The sequence below is a fragment of the Protopterus annectens genome, chromosome 15.part0 (assembly GCF_019279795.1).
Source record: "Protopterus annectens isolate FY-2018-M chromosome 15.part0, PAN1.0, whole genome shotgun sequence".
NCBI classification, from domain to species: Eukaryota; Metazoa; Chordata; order Ceratodontiformes; family Protopteridae; genus Protopterus; species Protopterus annectens.
Window position 1 is genome coordinate 181,183,695 of NC_056749.1, and position 22,390 is coordinate 181,206,084.

A 22,390-nucleotide genomic window follows, 5' to 3' on the forward strand; every position below is an offset into this window, starting at 1 on the left:
GAGTTGCTTGATTTAATAGAGATAGATAGACATATTAAATCCAATGAAAGAAATGGACTGCAGAAGGTCAATAAAACCCAAAAAGTCAGACGTTTGATAAAACCAATTTATTTTACATTTGTTGACCGGGATAGTCTGACTGGATACATGTCCATTTTCAGCGGAGGCCCGGGGAGAAAAGCTCCACATAACAAAACAGAACAGAGACAGTACATACATAACTGAGTGTTTTAAACTTCGGAAACATATCAAAATATAAACAAAGGATACAAGCAGATAGCATAATTCACAATGTGCAAACATACATATGATATGAGGCATGGGTAATTAGCTAAACAGCAGACTGGGTAGCAAAACATGATTTAGTGAGTTGTTAAACGGGTTTAGAACAATGAATACAGTAATTAGGACTGTCCATAGAGATCCATGCAATATAACAGAAGTAAACAGGATGTATTACTGTGCAGCTAAATTAATAACTGATAAAGTTTTACCACAAAAACACAGGGTAGTGAGGGAAAGGAAGGGGAAAAATCAAATAAGAGCATGGAAGTATCTAATAGAGAAAACTATAAAGCAATTAAAACAAGACGTGTCACTGTTAGAATAATATTGAAGAGGGAACAGATCAACAAAAATACTAAGAAAGATAGATGTGATAAAAGTAAAGTGCAGTATTAGAACAGACCAGGATCTATCATGCACTATCGCAAATAACAAACTTAAAATCTCAGCACAGGTGGAAAAACTTAGAAGGTACGCAGATAAATCTAAATGAAAAGTAAAAATAAGCAATTTATTGATGATCCAAAACAGTTTTACAGAAAATTGGGAAAGAAGGTAAAAGGAATTGAAAGACCATTAAAAAAGAAGAAATAGATACATTTTGGAGAAACGTTTATGAAGATCCTGTGGAACACAACAAAGATGTTAAATGGATAGAAAAAGTTAAAGAAAGAATAAGAAGTTTAAAGGTGCAGGATATTAAATGGGATGAAGTAACAGCCAAAGAGATTGAAACAAAGTTAAGAAAAGCCTCTAAATGGAAAACTCCAGGCCCAGATGCAGTACTTAACTTCTGGTTAAAAGTATTAACATCTTTGAATGAAAATTTAGCTATGAGTAAGAACTATTTATATGCGCACCCTGAACAGACACCAACCTGGCTAACAACAGGAAAAACAATGTTCCTACTTAAGAGTGAACCTGCAAGCTACCCTAAAAACTATAAACCAATAACTTGCCTTCCGACGACGTATAAACTATACACTGGAATTGAAGCTAACAGAGTTTATAGTCATTTAGAAGAAAACTCAATTATAGCAGTAGAACAAAAGGCAATAAAAGAAAGCCATATGGAACAAAGGATCATTTGTTGTTAAATAAAGTCATAGTAGATAAGTGTAAAAAGAGGAAGAATCTAAGTATGGCATGGATTGACTACAAAAAAGCATTTGATAGTATCCCACATTCATGGACAAAAGAGTACTTAAAAATGTATAAGATACACCCTACACTGATCAACTGCATTACAGTGACCATGAAACAGTGGCAGACCACTTTACAATTAAGCCATGATAAAGGACAAATTATTATTCCAGGGATAAAAATTCAAAGGGAGATATTCCAGGGTGACTGTGTGTCACCATTGTTATTCTGTCTTGCCCTTAACCCATTAAGTTCTTTACTTAACAGCTTATGTCATGGCTATACTTTAGCTCCTAGAAAACAGCAAAGTATAACAACTTCTCTTTGTTGATGATTTAAAACTGTATAGCTCATCAGATGAGGAACTGAAAGCACAACTGCAAGTTGTCAAAACTTCTTCAGATGATATAAGAATGCCATTTGGTCTTGATAAATGTGCAAACGCAACCTTTAAAGCTGGAAAACTGCAACACCAAGAAAACATCAGTTTGGGACAAGAATGTGATATTAAAGAACATGAGCAAGAGGGAGTGTATAAATATTTGGGAACTGATGAAGGATTAACAATAAAATATGAACAAATGCAAACAAAACTTAGTAAGCAATACTTAAGAAGACTTACATTAATCCTGAAAACAGTGTTGACATCTAGGAACAAAACTGAAGCTATAAACCAATTTGCTGTTCCTGTCTTAACTTACAGTTTTGGAGTGATTGACTGGCCCCAAAATGTGTTGGATAGATTAGACAGGAAAACAAAAATGATGTTTCATGCTCACCAAATTATTTATAAAAATCAGTGCATACCAAGATTATATATTCCCTATTCTGAAGGAGGTATGGGCTTCCTTGAAATTGATTACATGCATAGATCAGCTGATCTCACAAGACCCAAACATAGTGAAAGTTTTGAAACATGAGGTGAATAAATCTAAAATGACTTCTCTACTTAGCCTAGCAAAACCATATTGATGTCAAGCAGGAATGGAACTCAAACCAGAAGTAGCTAAAAATCAGGTAGCAACTGAATGTGCCAAAAAAAAAAGAAAGAAAGAATATAAGGTGAATGACCGGATGAGAAGGCAAGAAATGTGGAAAATGCATAAATATAGTTGCAAGTATAGAAAACCTCTAGAAGAACCTCATGGTGATCAGGAATGAACACAGGAATGGCTAAGGAGAGGCGAGTTCAACCCAAGAGATGAAAGGTTAACATTGGCAGCCCAAGATAGAGGGCTACATACACATTGGTTTACAAAGTCCAATGAATATGTGTGAGAAACAGACAAATGTAGGTTTCGTAAAACATAATTAGAAACAGTTGCACACCTCATTGCTGGTTGTGACATACTAATGGCAGAAGGACTGTATACTGAAAGGCATAATAATGTGGCAAGACTGTTGCACTAGGGATTGTGTAAACATTATGGTACTGAAGTGGATGAAAAACACAGGAAGCATGAGCCACAAAGCATCACAGAAAATGATGGTCTGTATCACATGGGATCACACATTACCAACAGTTCAAAAGGTAGATGCTAGAAAACCGGATATAGTGGTCCATGAAAAGAAGACAAAAATAGCATTGATCATTGAAATCACCACATCCAGTGACTACAATGTCTTGCATAGAGAGAGACACAAAATCATAAAATATCAGGATCTGTAGGCAGAAACCAGAGCAATGTGGAAGAAAGATACCCAGACATTCTAATAGTAGTGGGAGCAGCAGGTCTTATAAAAAAGAATCTACAATCGTATTTAGATATGTTACCAGTACATGTATACCATACAGATTGCAGAAGGAGTATTACTGGGCACATTGTGGATGCTGCGAAGAGTACTACTGGCTGACATCAAAGATTGAAACAATAATAATTTCACAAACTTTAATTATACTTTGCTTAGGAATGGGGTCCATTCCAGTCATGGCTTTAGAAACCCAAAAGACTTGGAAAAATTAAAAAAAAATTGTCTCCTTTCTGTCAGACATTGACTATGCTTACTCAGGCATCCCACAAGGATCTATACTTGCCCCTTTACTATAGGTTCATAGATAATTACTACGCTATTGATCTGTGAGGATCTTAAGGAGCCTAGTCTTACATTCCCATGGCAGTTTTTAGCCATTATATTTTGTGTACAAATAACCCAGAGGTGATCAGAACACAGGGGTGCTGGGACATTTACTTGATGTTCTGATGCACAAGGGACAGAGGTGCTAAACCAGGGGTGAGTTTTCAGTTTCCTATGCATTCATCCAACCTACATTTTTAATAGAATGAGAGAAGTACTAAAACAATGGCAACTGAGTAAGCTGAAAAGAGTAGTGCTGGAATTGAATTATTTGCAAACGTATCTGCTTAATGTGGAGTGGAAGATGGTTCCATAGAAAATGTATTCTCCGAGATACATCCCTATCCCTCCAACATGTTCTATTTATGTTGCAAAAGAGATTGAGATCCCTTCAGCTGGTATTCACAATAACATTGGGCATGCTAATGTGCAATAGGTCTTTGGATGCTCTATACTCAAGGCAGAATTTGCCTGTTAGTATTCTGTACAGTACTGGCTAGGGGAACAAGGCTTTGAAATGGTCTGCTTAGTTATTGTGATTTATTTTTTTTACTGAGAATGTATTGTCGTCACCACCATGATAATTAGTGTTTAGACAGGTACATACTGAATGGGGCCTTATATTTATTGATCTGCCTAATGAGAGCCAAGTACAGTAGAATTATTACATCCCTGGAAGCCATACCTTTATATAAAAGTTGTGCAATGAAAAAGGGCTTCCTTATAATAGTGGATATGTGGTAATCAAAGGTCATTTCTTTGTTGATATGGGTTCCCGGACTGCTAACTATGAGATCAACTTTCAGTGCTGTGGTGTCACTGTGATGGTTTCAAGGAAAGTAATTCATGGTGATGCATACAATTATATGCTACTTGGCAGTTAATTTTAGTTCATAGTTTTTGGAACCTTCTATTGGTTTGTGAAAGGCCCTCTTAGGGGATTTTAGTATCCTCTAGGGAGATTATGTTGGCATTAAGTTTGCAGTCATCTGTAAACTTGGTCAACTGTAAACTCTTAACAGCAGTTCTTACCACCGGCAAGAGGATGGCTCTAGGACTGAATCCTGGGATCCATACTAGTCACAGGACTTTTGGAGGAGATAGAGCTGCACACCCTAATTACCTGGCTTCTATTTGTGAGCCAGTTTGATATTCAAGAAGTTACACAATGATTTACATTTAGCTGGGAGAATTTACTTATGATACCAGAGTGTAGGATGGTGATGAATGCCTTTCCGAGGTTTCGATATACAGTGTACTAATTTACCCTCATCGACTGCCTTGGTAACATTCTTAAAGAAGTCAATCAGGTTAAATAGGCAGGATCTGCCCTTGATAAATATGAACTGGTTGTTTAAGAATTTGTAGGTTCCTTATCTCCTTATTTATTAATTCCATAATGGTTCTTTTCACAGCTTTACAGTTTTATGGGTCTATAATTATCCAGGCCTGTTTATGCTCTCCGTTTGTGCAAAGGGATTACTGTTGCTGTCCTCCATTCATTTGGCATGAAGCATGCTTGGGGGCTGGTACTAAGGTGTTTGACAGGTCCTGTTTCAGGATAGCCAGTCGGCAGCCTGCTATGTTATCCAGACCTGTAGTAGTAGTAGTCTTGGTCTTAGACTATTCTCTGTTTTCATAAACTACCCCTTGACCGACCCTAAATACAGCTTCTAATTTATGGAGATGACATGGTCATCTATCAGTCCAATCCAGAAAATCAGTTCATCCAAACTCAACTGTAAGCTAACCTTTAGGAACTGAACATGTGGCACACAGCATCTGTGCTCTTTGGTAGTAAGAAAAGAGTAAAAAAACATTTAGGTCTCTCAATATTTTCAACCTGGATCAGACCACAACCTGATTGAAACAATCAATTATTTTCCATACCTCAGCATCTGGTTCAACCAATCCATCATATATCACCGACACATCCAAAACCCTAGATCAGAAATCAACTACTTCCCCATCTGGGGCAATAAAATATTTTTCTTTCTATCACCATCTACCAGGGCTACCACAGGCAAAGGTGTCCTGCTTGCCCAACTAGAATATGGCTTAGCTTTGTTTCTACTATCTCAGACAAATACAACTACATAAAAGACCCTAAGAAACAAAATATGTTTATTCAACAGCATCTCCACTCCACCCAAAATGAACATCTCCGCATTACCCTATCCAATAATCACCGACTACCACCTTACCCTATCCAATATGTATTGACTACCTATTCAAGCCAGAGCCAACTTTCTATTAGCTTCCCTTTTCAAACTAATCCACCAAGACACCCCATCTCCTCACTTGATGAAACTCATAGAGCCATGCTAACATACAACCTTAGAAGCAGGGAAATAGCTGTCCGAGCCTTCAGACCCCTTCCAACAAACTGCATTGCTTTAACCACGGTTTCTCTTTATTTGATCCAAAACTTTGTCAATGTCTTCTACCAAACCTAAATGGCCATACAGACTACTCCAAGGTCATGCCATGATTCAAACAGCTTCTAATTTGACAATATGAATGCAAATGCCAAAACATAGGGCATATCACATAAACAACATTTCCTCATCATATAATTTCTCTGTTGTCACACCTCTCTTCTGTTACTCCTTTAGAACCTGATTGAATCTGTCCTGTGTAAATATGTAAATATTACGTCTATGAACATGCCTTTTCCCTGATGCCTGTATCTACAAATGAGTATACTATTTGTCAAATTATGCTTTGTGGAATGCTGAACATAGTGTCTTTATCAGCACCTGTTGAAATGTCGGCACTCAAACTTCCAAGTGACAAAAAGCCAAAGAAAGACCAATGACTGAGAGGAAAGTGAATCTTAAAAATCTGTCTTCTCAAAACTTCTTTTCACAGGGGGAGCAAGCCCCCTGCACCGACACACCACTCAAAATTCCAATACCAACTCTGAGACCACCATACTTCACAGAAAGGAGAATATTCTGAGAAAATTACATCTCTGATGTAGTCCATTCCTTCGGCCATTCAGTCTCCACATTTTGGGACTCGCTCTAGCAGGTTCCGTCATTTCAAATGGTTACCATCTTTATCTGACTGTGAAAGGAATCGCTACTGTTGATTAGCTATTTTTGCTTACCCTAGAATACTTTTTTGTTACTGTAGTAAACTAACACAGCCTGTTACTACAAATACTCATATTTTGATCAGTACCCTACCCCGCCCCAGTAAAAAAAAAATGTAAATAAAAATCTTACTGAATCATTATTGCTTCGATTTTTAAATTGGCATAGGATAGTTTGGTGCCAAGGCAGTAGAAAATTGCAGTCAGGGTACCAGTTTACAGGGGTGGCACTTCTACCATCCCAGGAAATTACTTGCCTATCAGCCAGGCCAGTATAAACTAATACAGATGGTGCTGTCTAGCTGTTTGACAACAAATCTCATAGCTTGGCACCACAGGATATATAAAATATTCATTTAAACCAGTATCTTTTTTGAGAATATTACCAATGCACTGAATGAAGTTATAAAAGTGGATCTGTATTCATTGATCTGGCAAGGCATTTAGTATCATCACACAGGCATCATCAATACCCTTTATCATATGACATTAACAGTTATCTAATGCACTAGCTGGAGGACCAATTTCTAATTAAGATATACAGAATGAGACTGCCTGACATAGTTTCATTTGAGGTTAACGTTATCAGTGAGGTTCTGCAGTGACCATTTCTTCATGGCCTTATTATTATATTATTATTCCTTCATGTCAAGTCTGATAGAGGGTATAAGTGAGTAAGTTTTCAGATGACTACAAGCTGGATTACTTGGTGACATTTAATGAAGGCACAGCTTTCATATACCTAAATAAGTTTATGTTATTGGTTCAATGACAAGAATATAATCTTTAATTTAAAAAAAGATATATTGTACAGTCTGGCAAGAAGAATCCCGAATCTAACTAATTCTTGGTAATAGTTCCAATCCCTGCTGAGTTTAAGGTGAAAGATCTTGGCACATATATGGATTCTGAAATTATTTCATCAGTGTCTCAGCAGAGGACGGAAAACATTATGAGAGTATTCACATAATTCTTAAGAATATCAGTGATGCCTCTAAGACAGTAATGATTATCCTATTTACCACACTGGATAGAAAAATCATCTACTGCAATGCTCTCATTTATTCAAACCTTAAATGCATTCCTTGACATGAAAAAATTTAACAATATTACAAAAATAATTAACTGTTTCTACTCCTATGGATAAGAATGCAAAGTACAAAAAAATGTCCTTTATTATCCAAGTCATAAAGAGAATGAATATGGGACTTGTGCTTAGCATGTAAGGCAATGACTTATATCTGAATTTATCTGTTTTATATGTATATGAAGCAAAAGATCAGCACAAGAAAATGAGAATTAAACCGAGTTTGACAACACTAAGATGAGAAATAGTTTAAATGAGATGTGTTTTTCTTTGAATAACCAGTCACTTTATTTATGTAATGTATCATATATATTTTTTATGTATGTATGTATGTATTTATTTGTTTTTGATGCCTGTATGTGGGTAGAAAGATTACAAAAGGGATTATGGCATGCAACCATTTAGATAACCTGTAAGCCATAAAACTATAAGGACAGACAATCAAATTAAGCCTCACTGAAGGCCATATAAGCTATATATGCAGGGATACCTCAGCTATAACTGCATTGTGTTAGATTTACAAGATTTCTCCTTTTGCTAAATTGAACTATCCTGTGGTTCAGCTGCAACATGATTATTTAGGAGCTCAAGTAACCTAATCTGTAAAATCTTCTCCATGAGCCTTCCTGGAATGAAGTAACATTAACATGCTTGCAGCTGACCAGCTCCTTACCAGATAAATTATGTGCTAAGAAATTATCAACATGAGTCTGACGTCCTGCAACACAATTTTGGTTTCTGTCATAAGAATTTACAGTTCTGTCAGTGGTTCACAAGGCATAATTGCCAGCTCCTACAGTGGTCAAATAGACAGCTTCTTCCCTAATTCCTGTCTGGCCATGTTTTCATCTGCCTGCATGTTTTGACTGTATCTGCCTAATTTTCGTTTGCCCTGGTCCCCTTCAATAAGCACATTACACCAAATGATGTGTGACTACCTTTATTAAACTTCCATATACATAACTTTATTGACCAATATTTTAATTTATTAAGTGGCCATGGTGGTGCAGCGGTTAGCATTGCCGCCTCACAGCAAGAGGTTCTCCGGTTCGATCCTTGGCCGGAGTGCCTTCTGTGCGTAGTCTGCATGTCTCCCCTGTGGTTGCGTGGGTTTCCTCCGGGTGCTCTGGTTTCCTCCCACATCCCAAAGACATGCTGTAGGTGGACTGGACTCTCTAAATTGGTCCTAGGCGTGAGTGCGTGCATGTGTGTGCCTTCTGTGGAAGGTTGGGCACCGGGGTGGCAACTCAACACCATAAAACTCCACTGCCAATCATGAGCAGACAGGTGATCTGATGTGGCGACCCCTAACCGGGAAAAGCCGAAAGAAGAATCACAGCATAAACATCCATATAACTGTTAACTGAGGCAGCATGACCTTGTTCACCTTGACCAAATAAGCAGCATCCTTACCTCCGCTCTCTTATTTTACTTATCAAGCAGCATCTAACTACTCATTTTTATTTCCCAACTCACTGAAATGAACATCCACCACCAGAGGGGAAAGAGAAGAGGGACAAGCCTGTCCCTCTTCTCCACCCACCAGCCTGACCAGGCTGTTCCCCTTCCTTCATACCAAAGCTTCCAGCAAAACCTTCCAAAACAAACCTAACTGTACATTAAAAAAGTTGAATCCAAACATCATTCAGTGTATTCCATCCTCTCTGATCCAAAGAAGCCCTATCATATAAATACCCAAAGCAGCCAGTTGCCTAAATAGTTGAAATTAAACAAATGATCCTTCTCCACTGCCAAACTAATACCCATACCCTTGTATAACCTCTGTAAATCAAACATATCCTCACTTATCCTACTACCAACAGTAGCTTTGTAATTATTCCCAGGGCATTACTTGACAAATGTACCACCAAACACTAAAAATCCAAACAGCACCAGAAACAGAGCAAGCCCAACTGCATGCAATCCTACCTAACTGCAATGTCCTTTTGCCACCCAAAAATATAATAGTGACCAAAATGAGATTCCCCATTCTAAAAGATCAATTTAATAGTAATTCAACCACTATACCCACTATCTGTTATAAGGCAAAACATCTAATGACCAAAATAGCATTTGCTGATCAATGAACCACCAACGTTAATGACTTCAATGCATCTATAACGCCAATACCCCCCAGACTGTAACCCAATGAACCTCCATTTCCCAATGCCAACCCTCGCAACAAACTTATCTTGTCAATAGCCACAGTCTGTCAATCTTCCCACTATCAAACCTACCCGAACCCTTCAAACATATAAGCCACCATCCAAGATTTAGTAAAGTCACATAACCCTGTCACTTGACAAACTATATTAATCAGAGCTAAATCCACACCTAATCTACCCTTGTCCCAAAATATCACCCCCCCAAGCTTTGTATTTTTTATTTTATTATTTATCACATTACCTTCACATCTTGTAAATCAAACAAACCATGTCCTGCATCCACTAGCAGCCCAGAAACACAATGCCTTGCTTAGACCTTCAAATGTCTGTATAAACAATGGAAACCTGCTCTTCACACATTCCCAACACACATGCATACCTTGCAATGCTCTTTCAAACCTTTCACCTAGCCTTAAAAGGGGAATTCAGATCACATACCTCCTTTTGATTGCCTGCCCACTAATGCCAAATCCAATGAAGAATAGTGCTCTCAAAGTAGCACCAATGACTGAGCAACCCATCTGCATAGCCTTGCCACAGGAAACCTCAAACCCAACTATCATGCCCTCAAAATCCATCCCAATGTCACATTGTTATGACTCCACCCCACCTGTGAATAACCCCAAACTCCCCATAAACAATCCTCAAACCTGCTTTACCCTGCCCCTGACTTACTTCATCCTCACCTACCCCCACACTACTCCCACACTGCACCAACTCTGATGTGCCTTAATGAGCATCTAATAAAGTAGGCTTACCTGCGACCTCATTGTGCACCACTCCAGTGAGCAGCACATCCATCCCAGCAGAATCCATCACCTTTCAAATCCACTTCCTTCAGGCCACCGACTGATGCCCACTCTGCGCTCCCCCACCTGCAAAAGAAAAGAAAATCGTAAATCCTCTGCACACACATAGACCAAAACTTCTTAATGACATTAGGTGCTGCCAAGGGTCTACCTTGTTCTTCAACAGCACAGCTGCTACATTACTCCACCTCCCCTATCCTCACTAACCTTGCACAACCGTATGCCCCAGCAAATCCTTTCACAATTAGCTAAGGAACACACTGCAGCAAAATCGGTCTTATGCAACAAGTAGCAATAACTGAACCTATGCATTTACATGACATCTATTAAAACGCATAATGTAAAGTGAGCTACTGATGAGTATATTACTTCTATACACTGCAGATGAGGGATAACTTAAATATCAAAATACCTAGGTCATCTTGTGATTTCCATAGAAAATTCAATACAGCACTATATGGGCCAAGTTAACTTATTTCTCAAAACAATCTTGGGAGCACTTCTGTAAGCAGGCCCTACAAGAATATCCTCATGCAATCACTCCTGCCCAAATTAAAAGATTAAACATAACTACACATTCATCTGTTAGAGAGTGTGACCTTAGCAGCTTCTCCCATATGCTGCTTTGTTCTACAAGCATTGTAACATCAACATGTACACCGTAATGAAACTTAGGATGCTTAAAACAAAGAGTAAAATATCTCCATAACATACCCATACCTCTCAAGTGTACCTCATCTCGAGGAATGTTTCTCATTTGGGATCATAAAATATCATGTTCCATGAAGTTTCACATCAAGAGTCCATCACACATTCCATGTTAACAATTTAACCTATATCCATGATAAATATTTCATTAAAAGGCCTAAAAAGGCCTATTCTATAAATAAATTATCACATTTTAACCAGCATATGCTTCCTGGTTAAAGTTGTTGGTGAGCCATTAGAAAATGTTCCACCTTTTTCTCATTTGTTCCACATTCCAAGTGGCATTGTTCCTCATCTTGGAGATGGAAGGAGAGACAATCATCAGGGTAAAGAAAAATTAAACAATTCCATACTTCTGCCAATACAGCAGACTACTGAGCCTGTGATGGCATCTGAGTTAAAGAGGAGGCTTTACCTAATATAACCTCCCATAACATTACCAAACTTACACAAGCATTAAGATATGCTTAATCTAGCAGAAGCATAGCGGTGTCAAGCAGGAATGGAAATCAAACCAGAAGGAGATAAAAATCAGGCAGCAACTGAATGTGCCAAAAAACAAAAGAAAGAATATAAGGTGAAGGACCAGATGAGAAAGCAAGAAATGTGGAAAATGCATAAATACAGTTGCAAGTATAGAAAACTTCTGAAAGAACCTCATGTTAATCAGGAATGAACGCAAGAATGGTTAAGGAGAGGTGAATTCAAAGCAAGAGATGAAAGGTTAATATTGGTGGCCCAAGATAGTGGGCTATGTACATGTTGTTTAGAACGTCAATTGAACATGTGGGAGAAACAAATGTAGGTTTTGTAAAACCGAATTGGAAACAGTCGCACACCTCATCGCTGGTTGTGATATACTAATGGCAGAAGGACTGTATACTGAAAGGCATAATAATGTGGCAAGACTATTGCACTAGGGATTGTGAAAACATTATGGTACTTGAAGTGTCTGAAAAACACTGTGGAAACATGAGCTACAAAGCATCACAGAAAATGATGAAGTTTACATCACATGGGATCACCCATTACCAACAGTTCAAAAGATAGGTGCTAGAAAACCGGATATAGTGGTCCATGAAAAGAATACAAAAGTAGCATTGATCACTGAAATTACCACGCCCAGTAACTACAGTGTTTTGCATACTGAGAGACACAAAGTCATAAAATATCAGGATCTGCAGGCAGAAACAAGGGCAATGTGGAAGAAAGATACCCACACAGTTGCAATAGTAGTAGGAGCAATGGGTCTTATAAAAAAGAATCTACAATCATTTTTAGATATGTTACTAATACATGTAACCCCATACGAATTGCAGAAGGAGTCATTACTGGGCACATTGCAGGTGCAAAGAACACTTCTGGCTGACATCAAAGACTGAAACAATACTAATTTCATGAACTTTAATTATACTTTGACTTAGGAATGGGGTCCATTCCTGTCATGGTATTAGAATCCCAAAAGATACGGAGTATTAAAAAAAGTATTAGATGAGAAACGTGGATGTAGTAGCGATACTCTCTGCTACAGAAAAATCACCATCTTTATTCACCCACTCCTTCTCACAACAGACAAACATGCAGGCCCCTCTTTTACGGCATCCCTTTACTTACTACTTCAACTCATTAAAAAGATGCATTATGTGCATCAAACACACTTTGCCTGCGAACTTCCGGGAAAGAAATTAACACAACATGCTGCAAGCAACCTAGTGGCCTGAAACCTCCATCACAGCAGCATCTATACTGTTGAGTCCACATCCCTCAGGCCACCGGCTGATGCAAACTGTGTGCTTCTGCCATATGCAAAATAGAAGACAACTGCAAGAAGAGAAAAAAAATGACACTGCCCCTTTTACATAACTGGGGATTTCACAACAGCATCCTTAATAGATAGTAACTATAACCAAGCATGGCTCTCAACCTCAAGAAAACCAGACAAAGCCAACAATAGACAGACAAAGAACCAACTCAGGAACCAACGTTTTATTACGCTTATAAACTTAAAAAAGTGACTAGACCACAAAACTTCACACTCGTCCCCTTCTCCAAATAATCTGTAACCTGAAACCCAAATGTATGGCATCACTGAGTGAGTTTAGTCTTCAGTGATCTGCCAGACCACAAACTGTATGAGGTCTAGACTAAAACTAAGAGACAAAATCTGGACATTCTGCGAAAATCTATACAGTTGAAAGGTATGGACTCAAACAGTGCTGCTAATTCACAGTGAAGTGGCCCCTACCTCTCAACTTCAAAAAGAAGGAAATATGGACAAAGCCATAAATAATGGGTGGGAAAAGGGCCACAAATAGGGGCACTTCTTAAATATTGCTCTTACAAACTTAGCAAGTTGATAGAATAACATATTTTGCATTTAGCATGAATTTTCTGGAGAGTATGAACTCTGTCACTATTATCTGACTTCAGCCCCCAAAGATTAGCCAGTGATTTACCTTTAAACTGCAATTTTATGGAAACCTTCAAAAAATATGAGGTAAAGATCAAATATTTTGCATTTAGCATTAATTTTCTGGAGGTATGATGTCTGTCATTATTATCTGAAAAAATTATGAGGCAAATAATCTGGCATTCAGAGGTATGAATGGCTGCAGCCACAACTGTTCTGTACAGCAATGAACTTTCACTCACAGCTGCTTCCCAGCCTGAGGAAAAAAAAAACAAAAAAACAAACTGCTCCCCCACACACCACACACTGCCAATGAAAACCAAGCACAGAGAGAACTCCACCATTGCCCCAAAAGACCAGAACTAGGGGCCACTAATCAGCAATGTTCTTCTGAAAGACATGCCAGACAAAACCCAAATGCATTTCAGCATTCAGCAGCTCACCAAAACCATGTCCCACCCCCACAGTGACCAATATTCACGACCACAAACAATTCCAAGTGAAAACAGCTCAGCCGTACCAACCTAAACAGTCGCAGCCAACATTCACACAAAATGCAAAAAGCTGTCAAAACAAGTCCAGTGCCACCATGCATACCCCAAATGACATGAAGTCTGACACTCAAATGTCCATCACTATTCAGTGAGCTCAGTCCCCAGTGACATGCCAGAGAGCCACAAGTCCCATGAGGACATCAAACCCATGACACACTCTGGACACTCCATGAAAATGTAAACAGACACTTTTTCTTTCCTTTTTTTTTCTTTTGTTTTGAAGAACCATGGTGACATCCCCACACACGAATGCAGCAAGGAACCATAGTCAAACCAATGATCCCAACAGACACCCAAGAGGCAAACCAGGAAAAACTCAAACCAAAAGCATCACAATGAAACAGCAGACACAAAGCGCGAATGACTTTATTGGAAACCAAGCATACTCTCCTTGATGCATCCTTGTCCCAATCAAAAGCACAAACCAAGTCCAAAATCCAGTTCCCAGAATCATCAATGTATCCCAATGGACCTGCAAAACTACTGCAGTATAGACTCTCCACAACAGTGCTCATCTGCAAATTCACCTACCCCATACCTCTCAACCTTTTAGAGCAAGAAATCAGGACAAATCATAATTAATCGGAGGACAAAGGCAAAAAAAAATAGGGACCATTTTAAAGATTGTTCTTACAAACTTAGAAAGTTAATAGAACAACATATTTAGCATTAGCACAAAGTTTCTAAAGGGGATGAAGTCTGAAACTCAAATGTATGCTATTATTTCTTACTTTGACCTTTATTGATTTGCCACTGATTTGCCAGAAAACCACAATTTTATGAAAACAGACTGAAAATATGAGGCAAAAATCTGGACATTCTGTGAAAATCTGTATGTTTGACAGCTATGACCTACACTTGAGTTAAACACTCCTGAGACACTGTCCACACCAGATGTCAAATGCATAAAAGAAGGTTTATGCAACAACATGCCACCACACTCTCATTGAACAACCCCCAACTGACACATCCCCAAATATGGAACTGATGCACAGGCAAGCATTTAACTTTTTTTTTATCCTTTAAAGAAGCCCTAACCTACACCATGCATGCGAGGTGACCAGCCATTAACAGAGTGAAAACCACCATGCCTCCCCAAACAGACAGCCATGGCTCCATCACACAACCGAGCTGCAAAACTGAGACAAATGCAACTGCAAAAACTCCACCAACAAACCCACACTCTTCCAACAACCGAACTCTGCACTCAGGCCCTGCAACCTGGAGGCCACTTTCACCACATGGCTCCAGCCCATACCACTCAACCTCATAGAGATAGATATCTGGACAAAGCCATAGATAAAAGTGGAACAAATACCAAAATAGGGACAATTTTAAATACTGTTCTTACAAACTTAGAAAGTTGCTAGAATGACAGATTATGCATTACCATGAATTTCCTACAGGGTATTATTTTTAAACTATAATGATTTGTCACAAACTTGTCAGAAACCACAGTGTTATGAAAATGGACTAAAAATATGAGGCAAAAATTTGGATCTTTAGTGGAAATCTGTAGAAGTGAGTGATATGCTCTGTCCCAACCCCCATCAACTACCACAACTACAACCACAAAGCGGCCTCCACACGACTCAGAGCATTCTGCCTCACTATTCCCCACCTATACAACAAGATTAAAATGTCTGAACTCCCTCCTGATCCTGCAACTGCCAGTACCATGATGTAAACATAGAAACTAACAAGCAGCTGGATCTTATACCACCCATGCCCCAAATCCTTCTTCCACCGTGTACTTGTAAGAAGAAGGACAAAAAATGTATACCATGCAACCATTACTCACCTCCACCTGCCCGCTACTATTAAAACAAGGCCTACCTGACACCAATGTACCTACAGATCATCTCAGATGTAAACCTGCAATCTAGCAAGTTTACGCCAAAATGTGACTCCTTACCCAGTTACACTTGCATAAAACCCATTAAGCCCCTCCATACACTTACCTCATTTCCTCCCAATCATGTGTGAGGGGTTTAATAAATTTGTTTTTAGCATTTTGGATACTGTTTCTTTAGACCAGAAATGGGGCAACTGGAAGAATCTTTTGATGAAGAAAGAGGTGCAGTGGCAATTGAGACAGGCTGCTAACTTACCCCCCCCCCCCCAGGTCTGAATGAAGTAATCTCTATATCTCCTGTATTACAGGAAATAGCTGAGAAATGCTAGAGAATAATTTGTTTTGGCAAAAGTGTTGTGCATGTAAATTTATTATACACTATTTACCTTGTGAATTCTTATGTGCGCAAGACAATGCATTTTATTCTTTTATGTTATTTTTCAATAGGAATTTTTTATGTCATTAATATTAAGTGAAAAGTGGATAGGTGTTTTGTATTGCTAACCAATTGTGTTGTTTGGTAAGATATTTAAACAGGGTCATTGAGTGTAGCTATATATTCTGATGAAGTCTCGCTTTTGTGGAGACGAAAGCACTTAATACTTGTGTTCTTCATTAAAATTATTTCCATCCAGTATCCTGTTCCAGTACATTTTTTTGGATTGGTTTCTGGTCATGCTGGGGATGATTTTCTCTAAGCTAGCTTATGGAAACCAATGACAGAGCATCACTTTGACTTTTTCATTCCTTTAGGGGCACAGGAAAATTATTTTCTTGGGTGGCGAATGCCAGGGTACCTTTTTGGCTAATTTTGCATAGGCCCTAGGGCTGATAGCCCAGTACCTACCTATGAACCTTTATGTTTTGATATACCGTTTTTCTCATACTGCCTATTGCTTCTCATTCTTTTGCTGTTCTGGTCTCTAATATGTTTCTTTATACTAGTAAAACTGAAGGTTCAGTGATCTCAATATCAGTAAGTGGAAAAGGGCAAAACCAAAATCAGGCCTGCTTTATAGTAAAGCAGTTAAAGTACTGAAAGGTTTATTTGCTGTAGTAAAGAAGAGAAAGCCTGCCAAATAATGTTTGTAGCTAGGCCTTTACAGACTTAGTGAAGACCTTAATTAGATGCATGCAGTCTCCAGATATTCAAACATAGCTCCTCGCTGTGGAGCATTGCCGCTCAGTAAAGCTGGACGATCTAGACAGTTACAAGAAATATTTCATCAAAACATGATGCTTGAATTTTATTCATATCCTCTGAGTGTTACAGAATCTTACAAAACTGAACAATGCTAGTCAAATCATTTAAGTATTATTCATTATGTAAAATACTTTTAAAAAACTCGATGTAATGACAGCCTCAACTATGTACCTTTTATGCATTTAACAGTTTTGCCTTTGGTATTTTGCAGATTTGCATTCCCTCCCCTTCTTTTTCCAGTGATGTACTTTCAAAATCCTTTAATTCATATTTATAAGGGCTTCTGTTGTGGACTTCCTGCACTTCAGTTGCTTTTCTCTGGACCATGAAGCTTCCATGGGCTTCATGAAATGTGGTCTTGTGAAACAGCTCTATCTTGCAGAAAATATGTCACTATACAAAGGTAACATTAAGGCCTTGTTTGTATTGCAATACCACCCCTCAGTATGGAGCCCCTCTTTTTTTTCCTTTAAAACATTCATAGGTTTCATTGTAAAGATTATTACCTACTGGTCTTCGAACCACTTGGCAGATGTTAGCTTATGTTGATATTTTCTACTTCCCATCTATGTATCAAGATAATTTTTTGAATAAAGTTAACTGAATTGTTCTGAATTTAACAGGAAGCCTATTCCACAATCATCTTAGGCACTGGATACAGTATGTATTTTTTCCACTGGACTGGTATTCATTTTTAGTATCCCTCTCTTCAGTTTTGTCTTAGGCATCACCCCAGAGGTGTTTTCCAGACATAGAATTTCTAGTAGTATCAAAATGTCAAGCAGCATCAAACATTTCATTATACAGACAAAAGGAATAATGTTGAAGTAATACATAAGACACCAGATATAACAATTACTGAAGCATTTCCAAACAGTTCAAATTTTCCAATCAATTTTTATTGCAATTTTTTCATGGTTTGATGTGCATTTGATAATCCATTGAATCAATGACGCAAAAAGTGGTACACTGACCTCTCAGAAGTGACAAGCATTTCTTTAAGAATTTGTTGGGCTGCAGAATATGATTTTCTGTAGAGATCATGTATCTGCTAACATATTTTGGAACTTCTTGGTCTTTTTTGAACTCTGATCATTAGTGGTATGTCTTTAGATTGCCTTCTCCCCTCCAGGTCTTCAAACGTATCTTGTCTACCAGACCAGGGCTTTAGTGAGGAGGAGATCTGCTGGTGAAGTCTTGACTTTGATGAGCTGCAGCAAGAGAATTTGGGATGTTCTTGGCACAACACTCTCATTTCACTTGCCTGCTGGTGAATAGTAAACAGCTGGTAGAAGCACTGCATGCAATACTTGGCCAAACACAAGTGCTTCTTCCATATACCCATGTTCTAGCAACAGGGACTATACTTATCAGCAGGCAAAATTTAGAGCCCACCCATCCACCAGGTATTAGGAGAATAGTGGTGTGAAGGTACTGCTCTCCCTTTCAGAGAAGTGAGATAATTCTGGCTACTAGGTTCCATAACTTCACGGCTTTTGCCTTCACTTCATCACAAAGGCCTATTAGTCAAACTTATATCAGAGGCTCAGCAGTCAGGGCTTCTTCCTTCTACATCACAATTTCTTGATTTTCTTGCACTGTCTGCTTAAGCTTAAATAATTCCTTGTCTGCTGTAAACATAAGTGAAATAAGACTGTAAGTCTCAAAGAAATCAAATATAAAACAACCCTGCATATAAACTGTACGTCTGTCAGCTGTGCAACCCACTATTTCTAGGTACATTTGTATTCTACTTTTTCACCAGGAAGGCTTAGTTTAAGTGATCCATATAAAGGAAAATGTCCTCATTTTTTTAATTACAACTCAATCCTCTTTGAGAACACTGAAGTAGAACCAGTGTGGACCAAATGACTTAGTATTTCACTGCCAAGGCACCTCTCCCCCCTCCTTTCAAAGCATGATCACATTTTCCTTGGATAAACAGATTTTCTAATAGAAGACTGTCCTCAACATTTCTTAGTTTTGGACAGCTTCATAGGTTCATAGGTTCATAGGTTCATACTAGGCTATCTGCCCGAGGGCATTTACAAGCCTAGCCCATCATTTTGTGGCTTACGCCACCCCTTTAGTATGGGGAACTATACCCATTATTTTGCTGTGCCTCTGTCGAGCAGTGACACTGAGGTAATCCCTGGGGTATATCTGCGATCTCCCATCCATTGGTCAAGATTTCTCTTGAACAAGGCCAGCGAGGTGCTCTGCCTCACATGTACCGGGATTTTGTTCCACAGCATAGGGAGTCTTTGGGTGATGAATCTATCCCTCCAGCACGTCCTATTAATAGCCGTGTCAAGGTTTAAGTCTCACGCCCTTGTGGCTCTGATGGATCTAGATTTTTTGAGGTGAAGCATATTCATCAAATCTGGGTTTGACATGGCCTTGTATGTTAGGCAAAGGTCACCTCTGAGCAAGCGATAAGCGACTGAATAGAGCTGGAGTTCTTTCAGTCGGGCAGCAAAGGACAGATTTTTGAGACCCTTTATCCTTTTGGTGAGGAACTTTTGTGGCCTCTCCAGCTGCTGCAAGTGTCGGGTCAGATACATTCCGAATGGGGCATTGTACTCAATCATTGGTCTGATGAGTGCTGAGTAAAGGGAGACTATGACCTCCCTTGATCTAGATGAGAATCCCTTCATGATAAGGTGGGCAATGTAGAAGGTCTTCCTAACTACTTTAGCTACATGGGTGTCAAATGACAGACTACTATCAACCTGGGTCCCCAGGTCCCTGATAACTTCTTCTGTGCTCAGTGGATTGCCACCTATTTGGTAGCTAGGGGTAACCTTGTTTTTCCCGAAGGGTATGACTATGCATTTTTTGGCATTTAACTTTAGGCCGTGGCTCTGGCACCAGTTATCCGTTTCTGTGAGACCCTTCTGAAGGATATCTGTGTCAGATGTGTTTTCTACTATGGCCCAGTTTGCAGTCAACTGCAAACTTTGTCAGCCATAACCCTCCTGTGTTTGCTTGTACTTCAGAAAAGTAGATGCCAAACAAGAGTGGGCCCAGGACTGAGCCCTGTGGGACACCACTTGTGACAGGCTTTGAGTCTGACATGGCGCCAGCAGCTCTGACCCTGTGGGTTCTGTCACTCAGCCAGTTTGCAACCCATCTTGTGATGTATGGGTTGACATTTAAGCTGATGAGTTTTTCAATGATACCCGAATGGGGTATTGTATCGAAGGCCTTAGCCAGATCGAGGTAGGCTGTATGGACTGCCTTTCCCTCATCAATGGCTTTGGTGACTGTTTGAAAAAGTCAACCAAGTTTAAAAGGCATGATCTGCCTTTGACAAAGCCAAACTGGGTTGGATCCAAAGTCTGCAAATTCCCTATGTCTTTATTTATGAGGTCCATTATGATCCTCTCCATGGCTTTGCAGATAAGGCTTGTCAAGCTAATGGGCGGTAATTTCCAGGGTCGGTGGAGGCACCGCCTTTGTGAAGTGGTACCACAGTTGCAGTGCGCCACTCCTGGAGTGCGTATCCAGAGGTAAGACTTTGATTAAACAGCTGTCCTAGCTGTGGGTTTAATTCCTCATTGAGTTCATGGAGCACACAGCCGGGGACACCATCAGGTCCCATGGATGCTGTGTTTTTGCTTTGGAGAGAGCAGTTCTCACTTGGGCGCTGGAGATGTTTGGGGGCTGCAATCGTTTGGTATAGATATCTCTCCTTTTGGGGAGGGGAGAAGTTTGCACTGAACCTGTCAGCCAGTATGTTGGCAATGTCTGTAGGATCAGTAATCTTCACATCATTTTGAACTAGCTCTGAGCATATCTGGGAGTTTCCTCCCAGGTTTCTAACATAGCTAAAGAAGGCCTTATGATTGTCTTTTGAGTCTTTAGCTATTTTTCTCTCGAAATTTGCTTTGGATGATTTTATGAGAGCTCTTAGTTTTTACTTATAGTGATCAAGGGTGTCTTACCTTTTAAGGATTTTGCTCTATCTTGTAGTAGCTTCCTCCTTTTGTTGTAGAGTTTGTTTATGGCTGGGGTCCACCAGACTGGACGCTTGCCTTTGGTACAAAGAGTCTTTGTTTTGCTTGGGATTGCCTTATCCATGCAGTCCTGCAGGTGCTGGTAGAAGGCATTTGTAAGTGATTCAGCGGCTTGAGTACTGTTTTCCGCGGCTCGGGGCCTTAAAGGAGACCACGCTAGTCTTTAGAAGTGTGAGGTCGGCTTTTGAGAAGTTCTTTACTGTGGTCTTTTTATTTCAGGTGGGGTGGGATGAGGACCTCCAGCGAGATTAGTTTGTGGTCTGATCTCACCAGTGAGGGGTACACCTCCGGTGTTGAACATTGTGCTCCCATGTTCGTGATGATGAGATCAAGTATGTTATCTCCTCTTGTGGGGATGGTGACTAGTTGTTCCATGGCATTTGAGTTTATGAATTCCAGGAACTTTTGGGCTAGGGTGTTTGGGCTTGAGTAGTGTTCCCAGTCTATATTAGGGTAATTGAAGTCACCTAGTATGATGGTGTTTGGTGATACATTTATCCCCTCTAGTGTTTTCAGGAAGGCCATGTGAGGTTCCTGAGTTTGTGAGGGTGACCTGTAACATGCTACAATTTGCAGAGCAGTCTTGCCTATGGTTAATTGCACCTGGATGGTCTCAGATGCATCGTGCGTTGCCACCAGTCTTGAGGTGTGGGTGTCCTTGATGAATATGGATACCCCCCCTCCTTTCTTGGTATTGTCCAGATTTTGGGGCGGAACGCATGATATGAGGTAAAACCTGATAGCTGGGGTGCTCTCAGGAGCCTTGAACCAGGTTTCTGTCACAGCACAGACATCGATGTTCTCCATACTGAGAAGGGCCTCGAGTGCGTGCATTTTGAGATTTAGACTTCTGGCATTGAGCAGCATTACCCTTAGTTTTTCCTTTTTGTGTTCTAGGGTGGTAGGTTTAGAATTTGAGCCTTGCCTAAAAAGGCACTATGGGGTGGCAAGAGCCTTTGCCAATATCCGGAATCCCAG